The 27,351-nt window shown below is 42.5% G+C and overlaps 2 pseudogenes; one reads left to right on the top strand and one right to left on the bottom strand.

Moving 5' to 3' along the window:
• The first annotated feature begins 17,115 nt into the window (after window positions 1-17,115).
• LOC127695094 (macrophage migration inhibitory factor-like) lies at window positions 17,116-17,773 on the top strand (annotated as a pseudogene).
• Window positions 17,774-18,950: 1,177 nt separating this feature from the next.
• Window positions 18,951-24,804, bottom strand: LOC127694461 (60S ribosomal protein L30-like; annotated as a pseudogene).
• Window positions 24,805-27,351: the final 2,547 nt, after the last annotated feature.

Here is a 27,351-nt window from a genome sequence, read left to right as displayed (position 1 = left end):
GTGGTTCAAGCCTGGAAACCCAGCGCTAGGGAGGCTGTACCAAGAAAATCACAAGTCTCAGGCCAGCCTAAGCAGCATGGTAAGACCCTATCAAATACCCAAAACAGCTAAATTCTATCCAAAATTGCTATGTGTCCTGGAACAGTCCTAACAACCTCAGTTTCTATATGACTAATATAGAAACTGAGGTTGTTAGACCTCATGAGGTCTGAAACTGAGGTTGTCAGACTAATATGGTCTCAGAGACATGGAGTCCACGTTAGATTTAAAGCAAAGTAAGATATCTAGCTGAAGTGCTTTTTTCCTGGGAAATGTCATAGCACAAGAATGATCATATCTTTAAACCTTGTAATCAAACCAAATCTGCTAGAAATGCTGAAGCAGGCAAATTTTCATGTTGGACTTGGATGCTCAAAGCTTCTACCACTCCTCTTGGGACTCAAGAGAGCCAAGCTTGCGGTGGAGCTAACAATGCAGGTGGCACAACAGAGAGACAGAGGAAATGGGAGCACTGTGGAGCTGTTCAAAAGCTGCATCAAGCATTTCCTGGTAGCCTAGCATGTATGCTCCTGAAGATTTTAGTTCCATAAGTCAACTACGTAGTAATAGGACAGAGGCTGGAGCAATGGCTTAGCAATAAGCCAATTACACAACAATGGGAGAGGGCTGGAGAGAGGACTCAGCAGTTAAGCATCTACTGCTCTTGTGGAGGACCCAAACTCTGTTACTATCATCGAAATTAGGCAACTCACAATTACCAATAGCTCCAATTCCAGGGGACTCCAACACATCTGGCCTTCCCAGGTACCTATATTCCCACGCTCACACACACACACACACACACACACACACACATTAAAACATAAATCTCAAACAATGATTAGATTCCATTGCTTAACCTGATTTTTAGGACAGCATACAGTAACTTAAAACTAGAAGACACTTCAGTGACAGCATGTTTATATCGATATGTTCTCAGAAGCCATTATTTCTAGAAGATTTATAAAAGAATGTGTGATCTGCTCCTCACCCCCCAAAAAATATTTAAAATCCCTGCAGCATTAACATTCTGATGCCTTATGAATCTATGAAACTCAAACTTGTTGGTTTAAGCTGGTATATAATGAGTAACCCTTATCATTGTAAAATGTTTGTTTGTTTGTTTTAGTTTTACTTTTGGTTTTGATTTAGTTGGGGGTTTCATTAAAAAGGAGATACACTCTCATGAAGGGAACACTGGTAAGCTCTGGACAAACAAAAACTAAAAAAGTCAGCTACTGTGACGATTTTGAAAATATCCTCCCAATTTTTTTTCATTTTTCTGAGCATAATATTAAGGAACTTTCAATATAGCTGAGTTCAAGCTATATGTACAAGTCGTGGATGCTTCTTTCCACTTGAGATGCTTTTATAATGACATATAATTCCCACACCATTACAAACTCTTCGTAAATAGCCATTTAAAATGGCTTCCCAAGCCTCCTAATACTGTGAGAGGATCATCTCTCACAGTATCCAAAGGCACTATGCAAGCTGCCAAGGGAGAAAAGAAATCAATAGCCCTACCCAGATGTAAAGCCAATGAAGCACAACAGTGACTAGCCAGGCAAAAGATTCCCCAGTGGTGAAAGTGTGGCACTTTTATCTTGGGAGTAACCAACAGATAACTGATTGGATTTAATGCATACTCAACAGGAGAGAAGTCATGCTTGGTACTATAAAACTAACCAATCACTCATGGTTAGAAAGATCATGGTCCCTAGAGGAAAACCTACTCCTGTCATTTTTTTAAACCAGCATGATTTCTAACTGAATTCTAAACATTTATCCTTAGACCTTTAGGTGTCTATCTCATCCTGCATCAAAAAAGAATCTTTTTACAGCAGATAGATACTATTTTACAGAAAGTCAGAACTAGTCAAAATGCAGAGACCTGACCATGAAATGTCAGTCTCTAAACCTAAAGCTCAGGGAACTTTAGAGAAACAGAAATATTTTAAGAGCCAGAAGATCAGGACTCCTATTGATAACTCTTTCAGACATGACAGAGAAACTGTACCGTGAACCCTCAACAATGTGGTTGCCTGAACAAGAACTGCACAATGATATCAGTTGAAATGGCAATATGGATGGGAGAATTTAACAAGGCCCCACATAGCTGGGCAGCGGTGGCGCACACCTTTAATCCCAGCACTTGGGAGGCAGAGGCAGGCGGATTTCTGAGTTTGTGGCCAGCCTTGTCTACAGAGTGAGGGCTATACAGAGAAACCCTGTCTCGAAAAAAAAAAAACAAAAACAAAAACAAAAAAACAAAAAACCAAGACCCCACACCAGATGAAGAGCTACAGGCAAACGATGGCTACTGAGGGTGGGAGAATTCATCTTTCCAAAGGCTGAGCCCCTTAAAAGGTTACTGAATTGTAAGTGTCAGCCATACACACATACACACATAGACATAGGAGCAACACTAAATGGGCTCAGTAGATTGTATGTGCTTGTGTATATGTATGTGTGAATGAATATATGCATGTATGTAGCACTAAGAAAAAAAGAGTGGGTGATACGGGAACCTATGAGAACATGAGAAACTCTCAGGATTCTACAGGATGACCCATATGAAGACTCCTAGAAATGGAGGAAATGGAGGATAGGGAGCCTGAACTGGCCATCTTCTGTAACCAGGAAACTTCCAGTGATGGGACGGGAACACCAATCCAGCCACAAAATCTTCAACCTAAAATCTTTCCAGCCTGCAAGATGTACAGGGGCCATGGAGGCACAAAACTTGCCATGAAGGCACAAAACTTGTAGGAGTGGACAACCAATGACTGGTCAAATTTCAGTCCCACTCCATGGAAGGGGCCCATTCCTGACACTGCCTGGATGACCAGGAAGCTAAAGGCTAAATAGCCCAAAGACCTAGGATAGAAAAAAATCAATAAAATTATTCCTAAGGATACTGCTATTCTCATGGATTAGTGTCTAGCTCAATCGCCATCAGAGAGCCTTCCTCCATCAGTTGATGGAAGCAAATGAAGAGACCAAGAACCAAACAATAGGCAGAGAAAAAACCCAAATTGGAGATTTCTATCAGGTACTTCCCCTCAGACCTAGGGAAATCACATAGAAAAGAGAGAGGAAGAATTGCAGGATCCAGGGGATGTCAGGAATACAGAGGGCATGGCCTATAAAAGATACCAAGAAGGGCTCATGGTGGGAATCATACAGACTAAAGAGAAAATCATGGAGCCTAAATGTGTCTGCACAGGGCCCCCTGCAAATACAGTACGGTTGTTTACCTTGATGTTTTTGTGGGACTCTTAACAGTGGGAGTGGGGAGGGGGTGTCTCTGACTCTTCTACCTGCTCTTAGGACCCTTTCTCTTCTATTGGGTTGCCTTGTCCAGCTTTGATACAAGGGTTTGTGCCTTGTCTTATTGCATCTTGATATGCCATATGTAGTTGATATGCCTGGGAGGCCTGATCTTTTCTGAAGAGAAATGGAGAAAATATAGATCTGGGGAAAGGAGAGGTTGGGGTGGGGGTAAACTGGGAAGAGTGAAGGGAAGGGAAACTGCAGTCAGTATTTGTTTTATGAGAGTAGAATTTTTTATCATTTTTATTAAACTAATAAAATTTATTTTAAAATATTTAAAATATATAACTCAGTATGACATTTTTAAGTCATCAAAATAATTTATAATAGTTAAATGTCTCTTAAATATACATGATATCTTCTGATGCTAAAAGTAATATGCACTAAACCAGTTTTTAAAATGTATTTGGAACATAAAACATGATAGAAAAAGAAAAAAAAATCTCTTATGAAGTCCTCTATGAAAAGAAATTGTGACAGGTTCCTGGTTAGACAAAAACCATTCCATCTCCAAGGGAGAATACACAGTGTAACTATGGCTCCATAGAATGAATTGGGTAGTGTTCCTTCTGCTTCTATCCTGTGAAAAAGTTTGAAGAGTATTGGTATTAGGTGTTCTTTGAAGGTTTGATAGAATTCTGCACTAAGCCAATCTGGTCCTGGGGCTTTTTCTGCTTGGGAAACCTTTAATGACTGCTTTTATTTCTTCCAGGTATATAGGACTGTTTAGATGGTTTATCTGATCCTGATTTAACTTAGGTATTTGGTATCTGTCTGAAAAATATTGTCCATTTCAGACTTTCCAGTTTTGTTAAATATAGGCTTTTGTAGTAGGCTCTAATGATTTTTTTAATTTTCTCAGTTTCTGTTCTTATATCTCCCTTTTCATTTTGATTTTGTTAATTTGGACACTGTCTCTGTGGCTCCTGTTTAGTCTACAGGTTCATTTATCTTGTTGATTTTCTCCAAGAACGAGCTCTTGGTTTTGTTGATTCTTTGTATAATTCTTTTTTGTTTCTACTTGGTTGATTTCAGCCCTGAGTTTATTTCCTGACATTACTCCTCTTGGGTGTATTTGCTTCTCTTTGTTCTAGAGTTTTCATGTGTACTGTTAAACTGGTAGTGTATGCTCTCTTCAGCTTCTTTTTGGAGGCACTCAGAGCTGAGTTTTCCTCTTAGCACTGCTTTCGTTGTGTCCCATAAGTTTAGTTTCTGGTTCTTCCTCCCAGCCCCATTACCCCAGAAATAAGACTCATACTCAAAATATATTTACAAATACCTTTGCTGTACAGCTAGGCTCTTTTCTAACTAGATATGACTTAAAATATCCCATATTTCTAGTTTACATTCTGCCATGTCACTGGTTACCTGTGTTAAGATCCCATACATCCATCTCATCACATCTTCCCAGACAGATCTGTTCCTGACAATTGATATAGTCTTATTCTACCTTTATAACTAATTCAGAAATCTTTCCTGTATATGACTTCAATTTTTTACTTTGTTTATGAGCTGCAAAAATTCATTCCATAATACTATCTTCACTTTGCATAATGAGACCAGTAGAAGAATAAATTGAAGACAAAATGACCAAAATAAAATCAGGTTTAGGATCAATTCAATCCACATACACATCTTGCAGTCTTTTTTCTATACAAGTTAATTCTTTTTCTACTGAAATTCAGCCATTAGACAGTTGAGTCTCCTTGTAATGTTTGAATCAAATCACTTAACTCATATGTACTTAACCCAACTGTAGGACTCAGCCAATTAAATCTCCCATTAATTTTTGAAAACGGTTAAGAGTTTGCAATTGGTCCCTACCAATCTGTACCTTTTGTGGTTGAATTTTTTGTTGATTGATTTTATAACCTAAATAACTTAGGTTATTTAGTAAATCTCCTTTTTGTATCTTTTTCTAGAACAATCTGTAACCCCCAGTATGGTAGAATTCTTTGTGTTACCTTAAAGATTTTCTCTAAAACATCTTTGCAAAATCAGCCAACAAAATATCATCCATGTAATGATAAATGATAGATTGAGAAAGCTGTTTATAAATCATTTCTAATGGTTATTGCACAAGATACAGCATAAAGTTAGACTTTTTAACATTCCTTGTGGAAGTATCTTCTGATGGTATCTCTTTAGTGGACCACTGCTGTTCAAAGTAGGTACTGAGAAAGCAAACCTTTCCTTAGCTTGCTCATACAAGGGTATGTCAAGAAAATCAATTTTTCAAGTCAATTATTATCACAGGCTATGATCTCAATAACAAAGAAGAAAAAGGAAGCCCAGGCTATAAAGGACCCATTAGTAGAATTGCCCTATTCACTGCTCTTAAATCCATTTTCCTGATTTCTTTTTTACAACAAACAGGGGAATTCCATGGGCTGGTAGATTCTTCAATATATTGAGCCTCCACCTACTTATACCAGTTGTTTAAGTACTTGTTATTTTCCTTTTGTTATGGGCCACTACTCTTGCCATACAGGTCTGTTTGATAATCATTTTAGGGGCAAGACTGTTGGTGTGTCCGCAATGGCTGCTTTTATAAATTTGGAAAATCAATTCCTGCGATGTCCTGTGTTTGGACAATGGGCACAGCTTGTAATTGTTCTCAATGATTCATATCAATACCTACCAGGAGCATCTACCATATCACCCCTAATCTCCTCACTTGCTGTCTCTGGAATTGCAGGAATATTAATTTGAATACCCCATTGTTATAAAAGATTCCTTCCCCATAAGTTTGTGGATATGTCAACCACATAAGGTCTCAACTCCACTGTTTGCCCTTCTGGTCCCACACAGTTAATCCATTGGATAGTTTGTCTTATTTGTGACAATTTACCAGTTCCTATAAACTTTGTGTAAACCTTCTGAAGTGGCTAATCTGGATTCCAAGACTTTTGGGAAAGTATACTAACATCAGCTCCTGTATCCACTAAACCTCCTATTTCAACACCATTCATTTGTACCATTAATTTGGGGTCTCTGTTCATTAGCCACTGTGACAGAACACATATTTTCCAGTATTCCCAAAAGTCCCTGTTTTTTTCTACTGGAAAGGCCTTTCTCTTGATGTAAAGAAACAACTGAGCAACTCTATTTCCTGCATTAATTTATCTATCTCCTTTTTTTACATATGCCATGATGATAATTTCTTCCTTGATATCCCCATCTACTATACCTGGATGCATAATAAGTCTTTGAGAAGTTAATGCACTTCTTCCTAAGATTATTCCCACTGTCCCTAAGGGTAAAGGCCCATAAACACCAGTGGTTAACTTATAACATTCAACTTTTGGGGATAGTATAAGAGGCTTATCAATGGCCAGATCCAAAGCTACACTTCCTTTTATAGCATGTATATAATCAGAAATACTTAGTTTTGCTTTTCTTGCCTGCTTGGTACCTCCAGGCTGACCAAAGAAAAATAGCTCATATTGTTTGCTGTGGGTCCTTTAGCTGTTCATTTCCAGATGGCAAGAGGTTACTCTTATGTCTCTTTTGGACCTAAAATCCCTTGACCAATGTTTACCCAACTGTGACTATATTCTGGTTTGTGATTCCCAGCAGACAGAATGTGCTCGTTCTCTTCTTTGAATACCATACTCTCAATGTATGTGTTATTTTGAACTTGGAATCTTCTAGCCTTACAATTTCTTTGGAAATGACATAATTCACCACAATTAAAGCATCAGTAATCTTTATTACTAAGACATTTAACTACAGTTTCTCCTATGATGTTGGCCTGGTGCTCCTGAGAACCAATACCACTCCCATCCATTTATCTATCGGAGCTCCTGGTGTCTTCAATGGTCTGATTGCTCTCTTGACATTCAGTATTTGCATTTTCAAATGCCAAAATTTCTATCAAGATTGACTATCAGGTTTCAGGGTCTAATATGGCTCTATTTACAGATGACCCCAATCTCTGTAAGAAATCAGCAAATGCTTCTACGGGATCCTGTATTACCCAGTTACAAAACCCAGACACTCTTGTGGATGCCAACAAGTGCTTGCTGACCACAGCCTGATATAGCTGTCACCTGGGATGCTCTGCCAATGCATGACAATTACAGAGGGGGACACTCTCAGCCAGCCATTGAACTGAGCACAGGGTCCCTAATGGAGGAGCTAGAGAAAGGACCCAAGGAGCTGAAGGGGTTTGCGATGCCATAGAAAGAACAACAATATGAGGACCCCCCAGAGCTCCCAGGGACTAAACCACAAACCAAAGAGTACACATGGAGGGACCCATGGCTCCAGATGCATATGGAGGCAGCAGAGGATGGCCTTGTTGGTCATTAAAGGGAGGGGAGGCCCTTGGTCCTGAGAAGGCTCAATGCTGCAGTGTAGGGGAATACCAGGACAGGGGAGAGAGAGTGGGTAGATTGGTGAACAGGGGTAGGGGTATGAGTTAGGGGATCTTGGGGGGGGGGGACCAGGAAAGGGAACAACATTTGAAATGTAAATAAAGAATATTTCTAATAAAAAAAAATGGGGGGAAAGGCTCCTGCATTACCTTAGTAAATGAGGTAGTTTTCCCAAGCTCCTCAACCATATCCCAAACACTTAAAGCCACAATACATCATTGTTCAATTATGACATAATCAAATTGAATTTGTTCCTGTAGGTCAGCATAATGCCCCTCACCAAGCAGTTGGACTTGAGTAATATTTATTCCCCTTGCTATAATATATGGTTCTATTTCCATGGTTTCATGCCTCCGCCATGACAACCATTGTAATTGCTGACCAGCTTCTAGGACAGTTAACACCAATCTCTTCCAACCTTAAGGAATAACTCTATGCTGCACAGCCCTGTTACTTAACATTTCTTTAAGGAATGGAGAATACAAGCCATACAATTCAACAGCCTCTTTAAAATGCTTTAGAACTAGCATTTTTATTGGACACCATGTCAACTCATTATAAGCATGACCACCATCCCCAGCAGGCATGTGCTGCACAAGGACTGGGAAGGCTACAGATGCCTATGTAGGCCCAAGCAAATCCTCTGGTGGTGCAGTTGGCTGAACACTAACCCATTGTCTCTGTACTGCCTCTTGCTCTTCCTGGCTCCTTGTCTCACCGCTCTAGGCATCTGGCGTTGAAAGTGTGTGGATGTCCAATAAGGCCATCCTTGTTGGAAATCAAATGGAGGAGTGGCCCCTGGTCCTGGAAAGGCTCAGTGCAGTAGTGTAGAGGAATACCAGGTCAGGGAAGCAGGAGGGGGTTGATTGGGGAACAGGGGGAGGAAAGATGGCTTATGGGACTTTCAGGGGGGGAGCAGGAAAGGGTAAATCATTTGAAATGTAAATAAAGAATATATCTACTAAAAAGAAAAAAAGAAAGTGTGTGGAGCAGGGCCAGGCAGCAATTTGCCTTCTAGTTTGCTTCCTGATTTCATCATGAGGTAAATCCCCAATCTCAACGCCAGGCATGAACCCTGTTGTTCTCCTCCCATGGCTCTTTTTGCCTTCCAAGCCCTTCAGCCTCTATCCACAAACTCTCTATCCGCAATCCTTTCTAACACAAGAGAATTTCATGAACCTTCTAAGTTTTCAGCTTTCCTCCCCATCTTTTTCAAAATGGTATACATGAAGACTATGAAGCAAAACCAGAAAACCCCCTCCAGGAGCAAGGCAGGGAATCACCTAGCAGCAGCTGCTGCTACTATTTTGCCAGCCTCCTTAAACATCATTTCCAACCCCACAGAACCTGCCTCTACTACATTAGAAGCAGAGTTACCCATTGTGCCTAAGCCACATTGGGTGCCACCCGTAGTCTTAGATTTTTTTTTTCAAAACCTACTTTAATAATGGTTCTTATATGCTTCAATCTCCCTTTTAGTCCATCAACCAGAGGTAGCAGAAGAAGATAGTTAATAGGGCAAGAGGAATGTGGACCTGTTTAGAAGTAGTTCTTTGCAGCAATTACAAACATGAATCAATAGCAGCAGTCCAGTCCAAATGGCAAAAACCAAAAATGAATCAACAATGGCAATTCAATCCAGAAGAAACATCAAGGCTCCACTGAATTGGCATGAGTCCATGAATGCAGCAAGAAGCAGGCAGAATACCACAGAACTTCTTTGGTGATGTTGTCTCTACAACATCATGACAAGTGAAAATCAACGAAGACCAGCAAAATGTTGCAAGGCGAACCAATGCAAGAGCACCATTCACTGTTTGTTAGTTCATACTTATACTCTTCCCAAGCATTCATGTCCTCTCAAGTGTCTGTTTCAGCAAAACATAGCATGCCCTCTCACAAGACAGCTTCCAGAAAAACACCACATAGTGTCTGTTCTCAAGCAAAATATCCTCTCCTAAGACTGTTTCCAGAAAAACATCATATGACACAACTGAGTTTCCAAAGAAACCAGACATTTCTACTTCAATCCTGGGTCTAGGAAGTTGGGGCCACAGAGACAACTCCTGGGAGCCCATAACTGGCTGATGTTAAGAGGCACATACCCCCTCCCATATGTAAGGTGCTCCTGTAGCATTCCTAGGATCTACCCTGGAGGTTGAGTGCCCATTCTAGTATGTGAGCTTAGGCACCAACCCTGTGCAGAAGGCTGCATTCCTCTTTTTCATTCTCCAAGAAGAAGCATGTGGCAGAAGCCACTCCTGTTTGAACAGCTCTGCCCTGGTCTGGCTCTCTCTGTGCTGGAGAGAGAAGTCTTATTCTGTGTTAGAGCTACAAGAAATTGCTCTAATCCCCAAATCAATGTAGTCAGTCTAAAGGTGACCTTGAATCTAAAGTCAGTCTTCAGGCAACCCCTGTGCTGAGGATTCTCTCTGAGTTTTTAACTGGTTTAGCACTCTCCTGGGTAGAGAAAAAGATGAAGCTCTTTATGGAGCCATTTCAGAAAAAGTATTAAGAAAACAAGACACTCAACTGTTGCCTGAACCCACTGCCTTCTGTAATAGGCTGTATGAGGTTGAGATTCTGTTTGAAGGACTTGGTTGAAGAGTTCATTGTTACTAACTCTGGATTTTGGCAATCCATGTTTAGGTAGATTATAAGAGATAACAGGATTGTTACTAAAAATAGTCACTTCTGCTGGAGAGTCAGACCGCATGCTAATTTGAGATACTTATTTTCCATGCTTAGCTCATGCTACAGAAAACTCTACCCAGGAGACAGTGCAAGTGAGGAAATAGGTCTGAGAGTTCCCATAACAGCCAGATTCACACCACCAATGGCAGTGGGTCAGGATCCACAGGCAGGCAGAAAGCCTCAGAAAACCCATACTCATCCCCACCCCAGGACTGGTGCAGGAAACTGTGAGCTCTACCAGCAGTACGTTCAGAGCAGGTCAGAGAGACTGAGAGTTCTTCACCCCACAGCACTCAATCAAGGATGTTCCACCAACCGCAGAGCCCATCCAGAGTCAGCAGCTTTGCATAGGTCACCTAGGAAGGAGTTTTACATAATTTTGCTTCTGTGTTTTTTTATAAAATTCATATATCAACTTGCCATTTTAAGTGTATGGTTTAGGAATATTTCACATATGCACAATGCTGTCCAATAGCCACCACTATTTAGTTCCAAAATATTTGCATCACCCTAAAAGAAAACCTATGAAGCCATTTCTTTCCCAATCTTCCTGCTGACCAGCCTCTGGCAGCCAGTAGTTCACTTGCTGCTCCTGGGGAATTGCCTGTTCTGGATATTCTGTATCTATAGAACACCCTCTGAGAGCAACTATCATACACAAAGCAAGTTTCAAAGAATAAGGTAGTCAGAATTCATCTTTCAATGCCTGTCCTGAAATCCCTCTGCTGACACTTGACTATTCTCTCCTAAACTGGGCATCCGCATCCACCCTCATTATAACCTTTTCCATCAACGAGCCAGAGGTTGCACCTTCACCTGAGAAATCCTAAGGATTCCACCCTTTTTTCTTTTGGCTCCCAGTGGGCAGGGCCAAGGTGTCATTGACTTTTATTGGTATCCAACAGTGTGAACAAAGGCCTTTAGGCCAGGCACAGGTGTCCTCACTGATGAGCACGCGTCCTTAAACTGTCTCCTTTACCTGCACCTCTATGGCCTTTGTCCTGAACATAGGAGCTCTGAAAACTACATGGACCCTTGAAGATCTTTTTTAAAATTAATTCTGTGGTAGTAGCTTTGGCAATGAACAGTAAGACTGGTTATCATTGCGTTGATGAATTATTTTCCCTTCTAATTAGAGAGAGAGAGCAGGGGAGAACTTCGGAGCTCTCAAAATGAGAGTGCTAGGTACAGAGTTGGAGAGAGGAATGGCAGTGTTAGTCCAGTGTCAGGATATTTCCCAGTAACACACACACACACATACACACGAGAGAGAGAGAGAGAGAGAGAGAGAGAGAGAGAGAGAGAGAGAGAGAGAGAGAGAGAGAGAGATCAGTATAAGAAAGGAAAGAAGGAAGCATCTTACACTCAACAAGGGATGGAGGGTTTGTCCTTTGAGGCAACTTTTACATTTCCCGGGACCACCATGCGGAAACAAATGAGCACACAGAACCCCCAGCTCATTGGTGTGCTCTTTACAGTGTGGGCAAAAGAAAACTCTTGATTCTCACTCCACTGCAGGAAAGAAGAATTCTCCAAGACTGCCCAAGTGCTAACCGTTTCCCAAGACTACTTCGGTTTCTCTGCCTCTCACCCTATCAGTGGTGAGTTATGGTATTTGAGTAGCTAGTATATTAGAAAATTTCAGAACGTGTTTATTTTATGGGGATTGGAGAGAGGGATCAGCAGTTAAGAGTGTTTACTGCTCTATCAGAAGACTAGAGTCTAGATCCCAGAACAACATAGGGCAGCTCACAACCCACTGTGACTCCATCTCTAGGGAATGTCAATGCCCCTTGTAGCCTCCATGAGCATACACACACACACACACACACACACACCAGATACACTAAATCTACTTTTAAAGTATTTATTTCCCATTCTCCTCACTACCATTTAGCATCTTCATTCTTCCTCAGCTTCTCTCAAAGGTCCCACTTACTTCAGAACTACAGACAGAAGCTGCCAATATAGCTATGCTCTTGTGCTCTCTGATGAACAGGGCTCACAGTGAAGCACATACCCAGGTTACAACTAATCAAAGGGGTCCAATGAGATGAATCAGGAGGTAAGGATGCCGGCCACCAGGCCTAAAAGCTTGAATTCAATCCTCAGAACCAACACAGTGGAAGAAGAGAATTGCCTCCCCAAAACTGTCCTCTGACTGCCACATGTCTGATGTGGCGTGTACATATGCACCTGTACACACACACACACACACACACACACATACACACACATACACACACATACACACACACACACATGCATGCGCACATGTAAATAAATTCAAAAACGTTAACTAAGCGAAGGGAAAAATAGAAATTTTGGCTCACCCAACATTAATAACCAGACATCCAAATGTTTAGAATTCCATAAACAGAATTCCTTAAAACAGTCAGATATATTAAGGCTGTGATTGGTTGAGCTGCAACTACAGATGTCCAGGGCAGGAAGACCCTCTACATCCTTTGTAGTTTGTTCATTTTCCGCATCTTTCTTTTTTTTTTAAAAAAAAAATAAGATTTTATTTATTGTTATAGCTAAGTACACCGTAGCTGTCTTCAGGCAACCAGAAGAGGGCGTCAGATCTCATTACAGATGGTCGTGAGCCACCATGTGGCTGCTGGGATTTGAACTTAGGACCTTCGGAAGAGCAGTCAGTGCTCTTAACCGCTGAGCCATATCTCCAGCCCTTTCCACATCTTTCTGTGCTAGAGCATGGAGTATTTTTCTTACAACTCTTTTTTGTTAACTGACTCATAAAAATTATGCATATTTATAGAGTATCATGTGATGTTTCGATACATATATATTGTGAGTTGTTCAAATCAGAGTAACATTCAAAATCTTTTTTGTGGTTTTTTTAAATATCTATTGATTAATTTAATGTGCATGCATATCTGTATACCCCATCTATGCCTGGTGCCCAAGAAGGCCAGAAGAGGGCATCAGATCCCCTGGGTCTGGAATTATAACTTACTATGAGCCTCTAGGTGGGTTCTGGGATCAAACCTGGGTCTTCTGGAAGAGCAGCCAGTACTTAACTGCTAATCCATCTCTTTATGATATTGCAAAAGCTCTTATGGCTTTTTAATATATATACATTAGCATATATACATGCATTAGGGTTCTCTAGAGGAGCAGAACAGAAATGAATACATACTATAAAGGGCATTTGCTTGATTGGTTTACACTTACTGTCTGGGCAGTCCGACCGTGGTTATTGTCGTAATAGAGTCTGATAACCCACTTCCTGCTCAGTCCAACAGACTGGATGACTCCGTGGTTCCAAGTTAGCACTGAGGGTCTGGAGGATTCCTGGAGAGCCACTGTCTTCAGTCAATCTGGAGAGCCAAAAAGCTGAATTCCACAGTCCGTGAAGGGTAACAGAGAAGAGGGTTGTAGATGGACTCACCAACAAAGGGTGAAGGCAGGTAGACAAGTAGCAGCTTTCCCACTGGGGCCTCCTTCTGATTGGGCTGCCACTGGAAGGTGCCACCCTACCCCCCACCTCCATTAATCCTCACAGACCTACCAAGAGTCTTGTCTTTTTTTTTTTCCTGAGACAGGGTTTCTCTGTATAGCCCTGGCTGTCCTGGAACTCACTCTGTAGACCAGGCTGGCCTCGAACTCAGAAATCCACCTGCTTCTACCTCCCAAGTGCTGGGATTAAAGGCATGCGCCACCACCGCCCAGCGTTTGTCTCTTTTTTTAAAAAAATATTTATTATGTATACAATGTTCTGCCTACACTTATGCCTGCAATCCAGAAGAGGGCATCAGATCCCATTACAGATGGTTGTGAGCCACCAAGTGGTTGCTGGGAATTGGACTCAGGACCTCTGGAAGAGCAGACAGTGATCTTAACCTCTGAGCCACCTCTCCAGCCCAAGGCTTGTCTCTTAATCTATTCCAAATCTCATCAAGTTGACAACCAAGATTAAACATCACAAGGGCATTACTATTATCTACCGTCACTGCAGTCTACACTAGAATTACAGAACTCCATGCCTGTCTTTAATTAGTGGTTACATAGTACCCACCAGCCAACCTTTCCCAGTCATTTCTCCCAGCATCCAGTAGTCACCACTCATTCGACTCTCGGCAGCTATGAGATGAAAGTTTTGACAATCCTCACGTGAGCGCAATAAAGCAGTGTCCCTCCTTTACATGGCTTGTTTCACTTGTCATAACGATCTTCAGCTCCATCCATTTTGTTACAAATGGCAAGATCCCATCCATTTTAAACTGAATTGTATTGCATTATATATAGGTACTTTTTTCCTTGTCTTTCCTTCATTGGGCAGACATGCAAATTGTTTCCATTTTTCAGCCATTGGAATAACACTATAATAAATACTTGTCATACACAATGTGTGCCGGTGATCCTCATTCTGGGACAACTCATTTGCTTGGGGGCCAAGTGTGCTCAATGGTTTTATTAATATGCAGAGTAAAAGTAAAAACATCTATGCAACCTTTGTCTTCTCATTTCCAGAGGGATAAGTCCTGTCACTGTCTACAAAAGATATTTTCCTTGTCACTGCTTATCTGCTATCCTTGACTTGAAATTCCACTTGAAAAAAAAAAAAACAAGAATAACTTACATTTTATAAGCCAGGTCCAGATATTAAAAAAAAAAAAAACAAAAAACAAAAAAAAAACTTGGCATCATGAAAATTCAATGTAAGAAGGCATGTTCTGTGCCCAGCAGTTTGCCACCCTCTGTAACTCCAGTCTCATGAGATCTGATGTTTCTTACCTCAGTGGATACCTGCACTCATACGTACACACTCACATACAGACACACATACCTATACTCAATTAAAATAATAAAAATACAACTTTTAGGAATAACCTGTTAGAGGCGCTAAAGAGATGAGCAGGTTCAAAGCAATTGCTGCTCTTACAAAGGATCTGGGTTTGGATCCTAGCACCCACATGGCAGCTAGCAATCATCCAGGTCCTGGTGTGAATCATCCTGACTCCCTCTTCTGGCCTCCATGGGAATCAGGCATGCACATGGTGCACATACACACACATAAAGGCAAAACACTCAGAACATAAATAAATAAATCTAGTCTTAAAGAATAACTATTAGACATTCTTGAGAGGCTATATAATATGCATTAGAAACTCTAGCTTTACTTTAATGTCCAAATCACTGAGTTAAGAAGTCTGAGCCCGGGGTATTGGAGTTGCCCTCTGGATTAAATTTAGATCAAGCTTCTCTTTTTCGAGTGGGCTGCCTGCTCTTAAATGAGAATCAGGCTTCTACGGTGATACATAAATGTCAACCTGGAAGTCCAAGGGACCCAACTGTGAATCGTAGCCCCGTCACTCACTACCTGTGTGACACTGGAGGGGTCACTTAACCTCACTGATCTTATTTGTTCATCACAAGAGAAAGGGAAGCAAGGGGAGGAGGAGAAAGAACCAGAGCCGTTGTGTAAACCACATGAGATGACGTGCAGGAAGCACAGAGCACAGATCTAGTGTGTGTTCTTACATCAGAACGTTCAAAGTTTTTCTTCCAGCTTGTAAAATATATATTAATATATTTACTGATATCAGTCGGGGCTCTGTAGAGCATCGGTTCTCAACCTGTGGGTCATGACCACTTTGGGGGGAGGGGGTGTCAAACGATCCTTTCTGGGGAGTCTCATGTGACATGTGACATGTGACATGTAACATCCTTCATATTAGATATTTATATTAAAATATATAACCATAGCAAAGTTACAGTTATGAAGTAGCAATGAAAATAATTCTACGGTTGGGGGTCACCACAGCAGGAGGAACTGTATTAAACGGTCACAGCATTGGCAAGGTTGAGAACCACAGCTATAAAGAAGCAGAACTGATAGAATGAATATATTAAAGGGGATGCATTAGGCTGACTTACAGAACATGGGCTGAATAGTCCGTGTAACTGTTCTATAATGTAGACACTGCTGTCAGGCAGCACGCACTTTCTTTTTTTTTTTTTAATTGTTTTTTTCAAGACAGGGTTGTTGGTTTTTGTTGTCGTTGTTGTTGTTTTGGTTTTGGTTTTTGTTTTTTGGATTTGGTTTTTTCGAGACAGGGTTTCTCTGTATAGCCCTGACTGTCCTGGAACTCACTCTGTAGACCAGGCTGGCCTCGAACTCAGAAATCTGCCTGCCTCTGCCTCCTAAGTGCTGGGATAAAAGGCGTGCGCCACCACTGCCCAGCAGCATGCATACACTTTCTATAACACTCACAGGAGTTAGGCCAAATCATGAGAATAAGCACTTTTGGGTTTTCTGGGGCTCTTTAACTGGTTTTAGGTAAGCGTTGCTATTTGTCTTTTTTCAATACTAGTCAGTATTTGTTGAACATGTATTTTGGGGGGTTAGGCCCTGTCCCAGCACTAGCTCACCTGATTTTCATACAGTCCAGTCATTTCCTTAGTGGAGGAGGGAGAGAGCAGGATTAGGTAACAGGTTGCCTGGTCCCACACCTGCCCTCTAGATCACTGTGCCCTCTAGAGCAGCTGTTAGTTTCATACAATCCAAAAAAAGAAAGAAAGAAAAACAAGATTATTTTAAAAATAATTCAAGATTTTTAAATATATGTTTGTGAGATGACTATAAAGCCCTACTGAATGTCTTGAGAACTAGAACAAGGAACTCCTTTAATGCAAAGGAACAATTTATTTGTTTGTTTGTTTGTTTGTTTGTTTGTTTTCTTTTTACAGAGTCTCACTAAGTAACTCTGGCTGGCCCAGACCTCACTATGCAAGCCAAGCTGGGTTCAAATCCATAAAGATTTTCCTGCCTCTGCCTCCCAATTGCTGAGATTAAAGATAGGTCCCGACACCGCGCTTTTCCCTGTCTTCCGGTCCTTGCTCGCAGTCTCTCGGCCACCATGCCTGTGTTCATCGTGAACACCAATGTTCCCCGCGCCTCTGTGCCAGAGGGGTTTCTCTCCGAATTCACCCAGCAGCTGGCTCAGGCCACCGGGCAAGCCCGCCCAGTGCATCGTATTCCCAGACCAGCTCATGACTTTTAGCAGCATGAACGACCCCTGCGCCCCCTGCAGCCTGCACAGCATACGCAAGATCGGAGGCGCCCAGAACTGCAACTACAGCAAGCTGCTCTGAGGCCTGGTGTCCGACCGCCTGCACATCAGCCCGGATCAGGTCTACACCAACTATTACTACGTGAACGCAGCCAACGTGGGCTGGAAGGGTTCCACCTTCGCTTGTGTACTTACCCACACCGCTATTCTTTTAGCCTCACTGCACACAGTGTTCTGTGTTTATCCACCTGTAACGATGGATAGTAGTCGGCAGAAATAAATGGTTTAAGAGACAAAATAATAAAATAAAATAAAATTTTTTAAAAATCCCATTGTGCACACCAGAGAGTTTCTTTTTTTATTTGCTTTTATGCATATGGGTTGTTTTCACCTGAATGTTTATCTGTGTTCCAGAAACTTTCAATGCCAGCAGATGCCAGAAGAGGGCACTAGATCCCCCTAGAACTAGAGTTAGAACAAGTCTGAGTCACCCCATGGGTGCTGGCAATCAAACCCATATCTTCTGGGAGAACAGCCAGTTCTCGTAACACCATCTCGCCAGTGCTTGAGACATTATTTCTAAATCGATATAGTATAGACAGTAGTGCCCAATCCTAAGAGGGTGCTTTAAAATCTAATAATATGATATCTTAAAGCAATCTGCTTAAACCTGGCTGCCTCTGCCTCCCAAGTACTGGGATTAAATGCATGCATCACTGTCTCTGAGAGACATTTCTAAGGTTTGATTTTCTTGTGTGTGGATGATGCTGGGACTGAATCTAAGGCTTTGGGCTTGCTAGGCAAGCACTGTACCACTAAGCTCTACCCCCAGTCACAGAGAAATGTATGGAGAACAAGGGTTGAAGGCCCTGGCCTACTTGCTATGAATACAAGAAACGATCTCTCCCCAGGACCTGTAGATATCAAGAGTGAACTGTGACTGTAAACACTGACAGTCCTCAGTGCTCTGGTGTGCCACAGTACCATGGGAAAGGAATCGTTTACATTATCGCATTCTGTGTCCATAACCAACTGCATCGGAATGTATGAATGAGCACACCCACCCTCCAGAGGTTCATCACATGCCTGGGCTTCCGTGCCGCAGAACCCGCCTGTGGCTGAGAGCCACCGCGGCGGGTAATGTCTCTCCTGCTCTCCTCTCCCCACTGGCTTTGACAGCTGCACAGTGATGGGACCCTGAAACCCTCACGCAGTGAACACCAGCTTTTCAATACCCTCTCATCACTAAACATCGGTGCACTTGCCAGGCTCTGGACTCTGGAGGCAGACACCCAGAGAGCCCGCGTGTTCCGGAGTTCCACTCTAGGAATCGGATGGTGGTTTCTCCTCACCTGCTCCACCAACACTTCTCCAAAGCCACTTCTTCAACTTTTGGACACAGGCTGCAGAAGAACCCGTCTCCCTCTTCTTGCTTGCCACGTCTCAATTCCAAGATGAGGCACTACACCTGATTCACGGCCTGACAGTCCTCACAGCTGATCCACAACCCTGAGCTGGCAAAGAGCTCAGGGGGATATTCACTAGAGATGCACTCCTCCGGGTGCACTACAGGGAACTCTTTAAGGGAAAAGGCTCAAGAGGCAGGCTCCTCTCAAAGAGCCAATTATGAAATGCAATCGGTTGATGACCACGTGCGGCGGATTTTGCCGTTTCATCTAATTAAACCTTTCATTTCCACGGGCAGCTTGCCTTACAAGCTTGTGTCTGCCTTTGTTGGGAGGAGGTAATCAATAGGGGAGATGTGGGTGCATTTCGGCATTTATTAGCAGCTCAATTGGAAGTTGTTTTATTTTAATAACATCTTGGCCTTCGTTCTGTTCCGGGTAAACCAACAGCTTTGAAGAATAATAGAAGACAAAGGATTGCTTTATGTTAGCTCGTTAGGAGCAGAGAAGCCAGAGGAGGAAAGGAATTTCACAGAGAAATTGAAAGGTACTTTAAAACTACATTTCCTTTGTTAGGGGGAGAAAAAGGGAAAGCAGGCAAAATGTCTCCTGTTCGTCCTGAAGGTCATTGTACTGGCTGGCTTTGTGTGTCAACTCGACACAGGCTGGATTTATCACAGAGAAAAGGAGCTTCAGTTGGGGAAGTGCCTCCATGAGATCCAGCTGTGGGGAATTTTCTCAATTAGTAATCAAGTGGGGAGGGCCCCTTGTGGGTGGTACCATCCCTGGGCTGGTGTTCTTGGGTTCTATAAGAGAGCAGGCTGAGCAAGCCAGGGGAAGCAAGCCAGTAAGAAACATCCCACCATGGCCTCTGCATCACCTCCTGCTTCCTGACCTGCTTGAGTTCCAGTCCTGACTTCCTTTAGTGATGAACTGCAACGTGGAAGTGTAAGCTCAATAAACCCTTTCCTCCCCAACTTGCTTCTTGGTCATGATGTTTGTGCAGGAATAGAAACCCTGACTAAGACAGTCATCAAATCTGACTTTCAGAAGATGTACCTTCCAAAGCGTAATGGTGAAATCCTCACTTCTGAAATTCTCCACAGCTCTAACCTACAGCTCATACACAGTTGTTGTCCATTAGTTTCAATGAGAGCAAAAACAGGGATCAGAAAGGGGAACCGGATGTGCTAATACACATCTGTATTACCTGTAATAGGCTATCCTCAGTTACATGGCAAGCTTGAATCAGCCTTGGCTACATGAGATCATATCTTACCATATCTTGAATGAACGAACGAATGAATGAATGAAAATTTTAAAAGGCTGGGCAATGGTGGCGTACACCTTTAATCCCAGAACTTAGGAGACAGAAGCAGGTATATTTCTGTGAGCTTGAGGCCAGCCTAGTCTACAAAATGAGTTCCAGGACACAGAGAAACCCTGTCTCAAAAACCCAGAGAGGGAGGGAGGGGGGAAGAGAGGGAGAAAGGGAGAGAGAGGGGGAGAGGGGGAGGGAGAGAAGAAGGGAGAGAGGGAGAGAGGGAGAGGGAGAGAAGGAAGAAACAGGTACAAACTGCCCTGTGTTAATCAGAAGTGAGCCCAATGCCTAACTGTTCATCCCTCAGACACAGAGCTTGCTGGTTGAAACCAGACGCCTTCAGAAGAACACCAGGGTGAGATATTTATGAACTCATTACACACCTTGGTCACTAGAATTCAACTGACCAGAAAAACTTCTTCATGGACCAGAGCCAGAAGACTCGGCCAGTAAGGCGCTTTTTGCCCAAGCCTGATGACCTGAGTTTGATTCCTGAAACCCAAATAAAGAGGAAGAACAGAACTGACGTCATAGCCAGGCAGTGGCGGTGCACACCTGTAATCCCAGCACTTGGGAGGCAGAAGCAGGCGGATTTCTGAGCTCGAGGCCAGCCTGGTCTACAGAATGAGTTCCAGGATAGCCAGGGCTACACAGAGAAACCCTGTCTCAAAAAACAAAAAACAAAAAACAAAAAACAAAAAAAAAACAAAACAAAACAAAAAAAACCCAACAACGACAAAAAGAACTCACAAAATTATCTCCTGACCTTCACAGAAATGCCATAGTGGAAGCACAGGAAACAAGTACACACACGCACACACCAACAACAATAAATTATAATTTTTAAACGTCTTTCCTGAGATCCTAACTGACGTTTCCCACTATGGCTCCCCTCCCCTTTTATAATGCATCTAAAGCAGACAGACTTGTAGGAACGTTCTACAGAATGACGGTGGGCAGGGGCTGGGGTAATGGATGAGACATGAGTGTTAGAACAGGTAGCTGGAGTTCAGCTGGGTCATATGCTAACGTCTGGAGGTAGAGAGTGACGAAAGCTGAGCGACAGAGGCAGGGGAGTTGCGAGCTTAGAATGAGGCTGGTGCTGTGCAGTCAGCCACTCTCAGACTCGTTCATCTTCAGACTCCATGGCCCTCCTCCACCTCCCATGAGGATGTACTGTACTATTGGCCCCACTTCTCAAGCCGACCATCAGGAAAGTCACCCTAACTCCTCCTCATGGCCTGACCACTTCAGAACCATCCTCCTGCCTGAGTGACTGTTCATCAGTCAGCTTCCCCTTACCCTCTGCCACCTTCCTGGGCCAAGCCATCTATCTCTAAAGGTCCTCCTACCGGGTTTTCCAGCACCCACACTGGCCCTGCTCCCCACGGGCTGCTCCCGACGAGCGACGAGCAACAAGGCTGAGCCTTTACAGACAGAAATCAGGGGCTGCCTTTTCCTGCGCAGAAGCTTCCAGCCACACTTGGGATAGAATGTGGACTCCGCTCGGAGCCTTCCTTGATCCTACTCTTGTCAGGGTTAACCCACCTCGTGGCACGTTCTCCCTTAACGTGCTTACTCCAATGCTTTGCAACTCCTTTGTTTATCAAAGCAGCGAGTCTTCGTGCTACTCGGAGCCTTTATCCTCATCAGTGCCTTTGCCTGTGTCAGTTGATTTCCGGTCTCAGCAGAAGTGGAATGCCGTGGTGGCCCAGTGATGTCTGTAAAAATGATATTTTACAGACAGAGGTGGAAAAGAAATGTCTCCTGGGAATAACGGAACTCTCTGTATATTTGGAAGCTGATAATCTCACCTGGCAATTTACTGTACTCTCTTACTTTCTGGCTATTTAAGATGGGCCCTTAGTTCTCAAGTAGCAGTTTGCCCTGACTTCCTCCTTTTCTCTCTTCACTGGGATTCCTAAGGCCTGGCTGATAATCCGGTCTTTGAAGTCAACTCACTGACTGCCAAACCCCCTTTTTAGTATTGCAATGCCTTGCCTCATAGTTGTTTACATAATTACTACCTTCCAACCACATGCAGGTTTTTATGGCTGTGCGTATGTATATGAGGATGGCTCGGGCACTCTGGTACTGAAAGCATTGATTTACTCAGGAAGTTTTCTTTCACAAGATAGAAGGCTAAATGTTAGATAAGGATTTCTCACAAGAACTTGTTAAGACCCAGGTGATATAAGAAACTTCAAACTCTTTGAAGATTTACTGTAAACTATGAGTGACTCTATATTCTAATCAGGAAGTTTGATGGCATCTGTAAATTGATCCTCTGTATCTGTTTCTTGAGAAACTTTGTTCCTGGTGTTGCATTTCCTTGTACCAAATGGCTATGATAATTGTGCCTGCCTCACTGGCTACATCTTTTGAAATGGTAATACCAACTCTTCCTGTATAAAAATCCTTGCCTTAGAGCTCCAAAATACATTCAGTTCAAACTGCCTCTGTATGTGTGTGGTTTGTTCTGTCTGTCATCTCAGCCGGACCTGTGCCTTCCTGGACCAGAGGACCCTGGTTATCCCACAGCAGACCCCACGATCTGTAACAGTGGAACTTTCCTAAAGTTTCCCTCAGTGACGCCATGTCTATCTTCTACCCTCCCAAGTGCTCTCTTCTCTTCCCCACCCATGGCACTGTTTATATATCCGTACTAATCTATTCTTTCCCTGACTCACATTCCTGAGATAGCAATCAGGGCTGCCTGACCAACCCCCGCACTTAATACAATATATGGTAAATAGTAGGTGCTCAATATATGTATGTTGAATGAATAAAGAAAGAAAGAAATGGGAGCTCTTCTAGGGCACCCTAACAGAGAAATGAGAAAAACTACTATTAGCCCAGAGAGCCTGCACCTTCTGTTTCCCTGGACACCCAGAGATGTTTCTGCACAGCGGTCTGAACCTACTCCAGACACACTATTGCATGTACCCACTCAAAGCCACTCAAAGGTCCTCCCAAAAGAGCTTCACCTTTTCTGAGAGAGTGTCAGCGTGACCCTCCCCAGGGACAAGGAGATTGCTTCAGCCCTTCTCCCGGCTGACATAAAGCCACTAGCAAGCACCACCCATCTACTGCCTAGCCTTGATTTTCAATGGCATCCTGCCTTCTGCACTAGTGAACAAATTCCTTGAAACCACGTGAGAACAGTAATAGAGACGGAACATAGGATGGTGTCTGTGGCTGCCAAGTGCCCCCCAGAGCAGTCCTGATGCCTTATTCAGCACAATGAGCCAGCCATGGCTCCCTCTGCAGACACTCCCCTTGCAGGGGACCTTCTCCTAGGTAATGCTCCAACAAACAGTACTTGGGTAAGAACTGCTGCTACAGTGATTGTTATTGTTATTATGGACTCTATTTTATTTTCATTTAACTGGTAATTATTTTAAATTACATGGCTGAAGGGTTGTTACAATGGATATTTCCTGGCCCTCAGTGGCTCATTCTCTATCAATGCAAAAATATGGGCTATTTTGAGTTCAGCCATTAGGGGTTGTGGCGATGAGCGCCTCTCGATGCAGTATGGGAAGCCTAAGCCTAATGGCTCTTCACAATAGTCTAACTTCTGTTGCCATTACAGAGAAATCTGTGAAAACTGTTTCTCTTTAGATAGAGCTCCCAGGACAGCAGGCTCCTGAATGTCAGAGAGAGGCAGCAGCCTAACAATTTTGCAGTCTATTTGATGTGCCTCTCTTGAGAGAGAGAGAGAGAGAGAGAGAGAGAGAGAGAGAGAGTTTAAACAGGGCATGATGACCTTTAATCCCAGCATTGTAGAGGCAGACTGATCTCTGAGTTCAGGGCCAGCCTGATCTACAGGAGGAGTTCCAGGATAGCCAGGGCTACACAGAGAGGCCCGTCTCAAGGAAAGAAAGAAAGAAAGAAAGAAAGAAAGAAAGAAAGAAAGAAAGAAAGAAAGAAAGAAAGAAAGAAAGAAAGAAAGAAAGAAAGAAAGAAAGAAAGAAAGAAAGAAAGAAAGAAAGAAAGAAAGAAAGAAAGAAAGAAAGCAGAATGCTCAATGCTCAAGTTTACAAGTTTACAGCTATTTATGTGACTATGTCATATACATCTCATCTTTCAGAACTGATTTGGTTACAGACTGACTTCTCAGATCTGCCTGTCTCAGATAACAGGTGTACATATAAAACAAAATAAGGGACTTAATCTCTGTTTGTTTGGTTTTTTTGTTTAGGCAGCTCTTGCAAAGTTTTATTAAAGGAAAGCTTTTCTGGTGTGCTTTTACCAGTCTGTTATGACATGCTTCTGATATCAGAATCACCTGGGTCACTGGTAGCCAGCATGCATACTCTCGAGTAGTTTCCTCACAATGCACACAATTCAATATTATTGCCACCGTAGTGATGGACACCAGTTTTAGCCAACGTGGCGTACTATTCTATTTCAGACTTCCTCAGAGCTGGGCAGATGTTGGCGAGGACAGCCAATTTTGCTTTGCCTCATCTGTTACCTTCAGAGTCTGTTTGTACCCCAGTATGTACTTTATACTTTTATTAACAAACTAGAGCTTAGAGCTGATCGACTCCAGGGACATTTTTTGTCTTCTTTGCAGCCACCATCTTCCTGCCTTAGGTACGGGACAACCCTCAACCAAGAATGCCAGGGAATGAGAAAAACTTTTTGCATTTTAAACATACTATATTTAAATCATTGAATCCAAGGAATGAATGGGATGAGCTTGGAAATCTTTTGTGTCATAAAGTAAGGAGACGTTCAAACAGTGATAAAGAGGTATCAAAAAAAAAAAAAAAAAAACAGAAACTAACTTGAAGAAACTTCCACTGACCAAATAATTGGAAAATTCTGAGCCTTAAAATAAATACAAATGCAAGTAGGCTTTATCCCGGGAATGCAGGGTTGGTTCAATATACGGAAATCCATCAATACAATCCACTACATAAACAAACTCAAAGAACAAAACCACATGGTCATTTCATTGGATGCTGAAAAAGCATTTGACAAAATTCAGCATCCTTTCATGCTTAAAGTCTTGGAGAGAACAGGAATTCAAGGCCCATACCTAAACATAGTAAAAGCAATATACAGCAAACCGGTAGCCAGCATCAAACTAAACGGAGAGAAACTTGAAGCAATCCCACTGAAATCAGGGACCAGACAAGGCTGCCCCCTTTCTCCTTATCTTTTCAATATTGTACTTGAGGTACTAGCTCGGGCAATTCGACAACATAAGGAGGTCAAAGGGATACAAATTGGAAAGGAGGAAGTCAAACTATCATTATTTGCAGACGACATGATCGTCTACCTAAGTGACCCAAAGAACTCCACTAGAGAGCTCCTACAGCTGATAAACAACTTCAGCAAAGTGGCAGGTTACAAAATCAACTCAAGCAAATCAGTGGCCTTCCTATACTCAAAGGATAAGCAGGCTGAGAAAGAAATTAGGGAAATGACCCCCTTCACAATAGCCACAAACAGTATAAAGTATCTTGGGGTGACTCTTACCAAACATGCGAAAGATCTGTATGGCAAGAACTTCAAGACTCTGAAGAAGGAAATGGAAGAAGACCTCAAAAAATGGGAAAAGCTCCCATGCTCATGGATCGGTAGAATCAATATAGTTAAAATGGCCATTTTGCCTAAAGCACTATACAGATTCAATGCAATACCCATCAAAATCCCAACTCAATTCTTCACAGAGTTAGAAAGAGCAATTATCAAATTCATCTGGAACAACAAAAAACCCAGGATAGCTAAAACTATTCTCAGCAACAAAAGAAAATCTGGGGGAATCAGTATCCCTGACCTCAAGCAATACTACAGAGCAATAGTGTTAAAAACTGCATGGTATTGGTACAGTGACAGGCAGGAGGATCAATGGAACAGGATTGAAGATCCAGAAATGAACCCACACACCTATGTCCACTTGATCCTCGACAAAGAGGCTGAAAACATCCAATGGAAAAAAGATAGCCTTTTCAACAAATGGTGCTGGTTCAACTGGAGGTCAGCATGCAGAAGAATGCGAATTGATCCATCCTTGTCTCCTTGTACTAAGCTCAAATCCAAATGGATCAAGGACCTCCACATAAAGCCAGACACTCTGAAGCTAATAGAAAAGAAACTGGGGAAGACCCTTGAGGACATCGGTACAGGGAGAAAGTTTCTGAACAGAACACCAATAGCGTATGCTCTAAGAGCAAGAATTGACAAATGGGACCTCATAAGGTTACAGAGTTTCTGTAAGGCAAAGGACACCATCAAGAGGACAGATCGGCAACCAACAAATTGGGAAAAGATCTTCACCAATCCTACATCAGATAGAGGGCTAATATCCAATATATATAAAGAACTCAAGAAGTTAGACTCCAGAAAACCGAACAACCCTATTAAAAAATGGGGTACAGAGTTAAACAAAGAATTCTCACCTGAAGAACTTCGGATGGCGGAGAAGCATCTTAAAAAATGCTCCACTTCATTAGTCATTAGGGAAATGCAAATCAAAACAACCCTAAGATTTCATCTTACACCAGTCAGAATGGCTAAGATTAAAAATTCAGGAGACAGCAGGTGTTGGAGAGGGTGCGGAGAAAGAGGAACACTCCTCCACTGCTGGTGGGGTTGCAAATTGGTACAACCACTCTGGAAAGCAGTCTGGCGGTTCCTCCGAAAACTGGGCACCTCACTTCCAGAAGATCCTGCTATACCACTCCTGGGCATATACCCAGAGGATTCCCCACCATGTAATAAGGATACATGCTCTACTATGTTCATAGCAGCCCTATTTATAATTGCCAGATGCTGGAAAGAACCCAGGTATCCCTCAACAGAAGAGTGGATACAAAAAATGTGGTATATCTACACAATGGAGTACTATTCAGCCATTAGAAACAATGAATTCATGAAATTCTTAGGCAAATGGATGGAGCTAGAGAACATCATACTAAGTGAGGTAACCCAGACTCAAAAGGTGAATCATGGTACGCACTCACTAATAAGTGGTTATTAACCTAGAAAACTGGAATACCCAAAACATAATCCACACATCAAATGAGATACAAGAAGAAAGCAGGAGTGGTCCCTGGTTCTGGAAAGACTCAGTGAAACAGTATTTGGCAAAACCAGAACGGGGAACTGGGAAGGGGTGG

The sequence above is a fragment of the Apodemus sylvaticus genome, chromosome 10 (genome assembly GCF_947179515.1).
Source record: "Apodemus sylvaticus chromosome 10, mApoSyl1.1, whole genome shotgun sequence".
Lineage (NCBI taxonomy): Eukaryota > Metazoa > Chordata > Mammalia > Rodentia > Muridae > Apodemus > Apodemus sylvaticus.
Note: the sequence above shows the minus strand (reverse complement) of the source record. Positions and strands in the feature narration are given on the sequence as shown.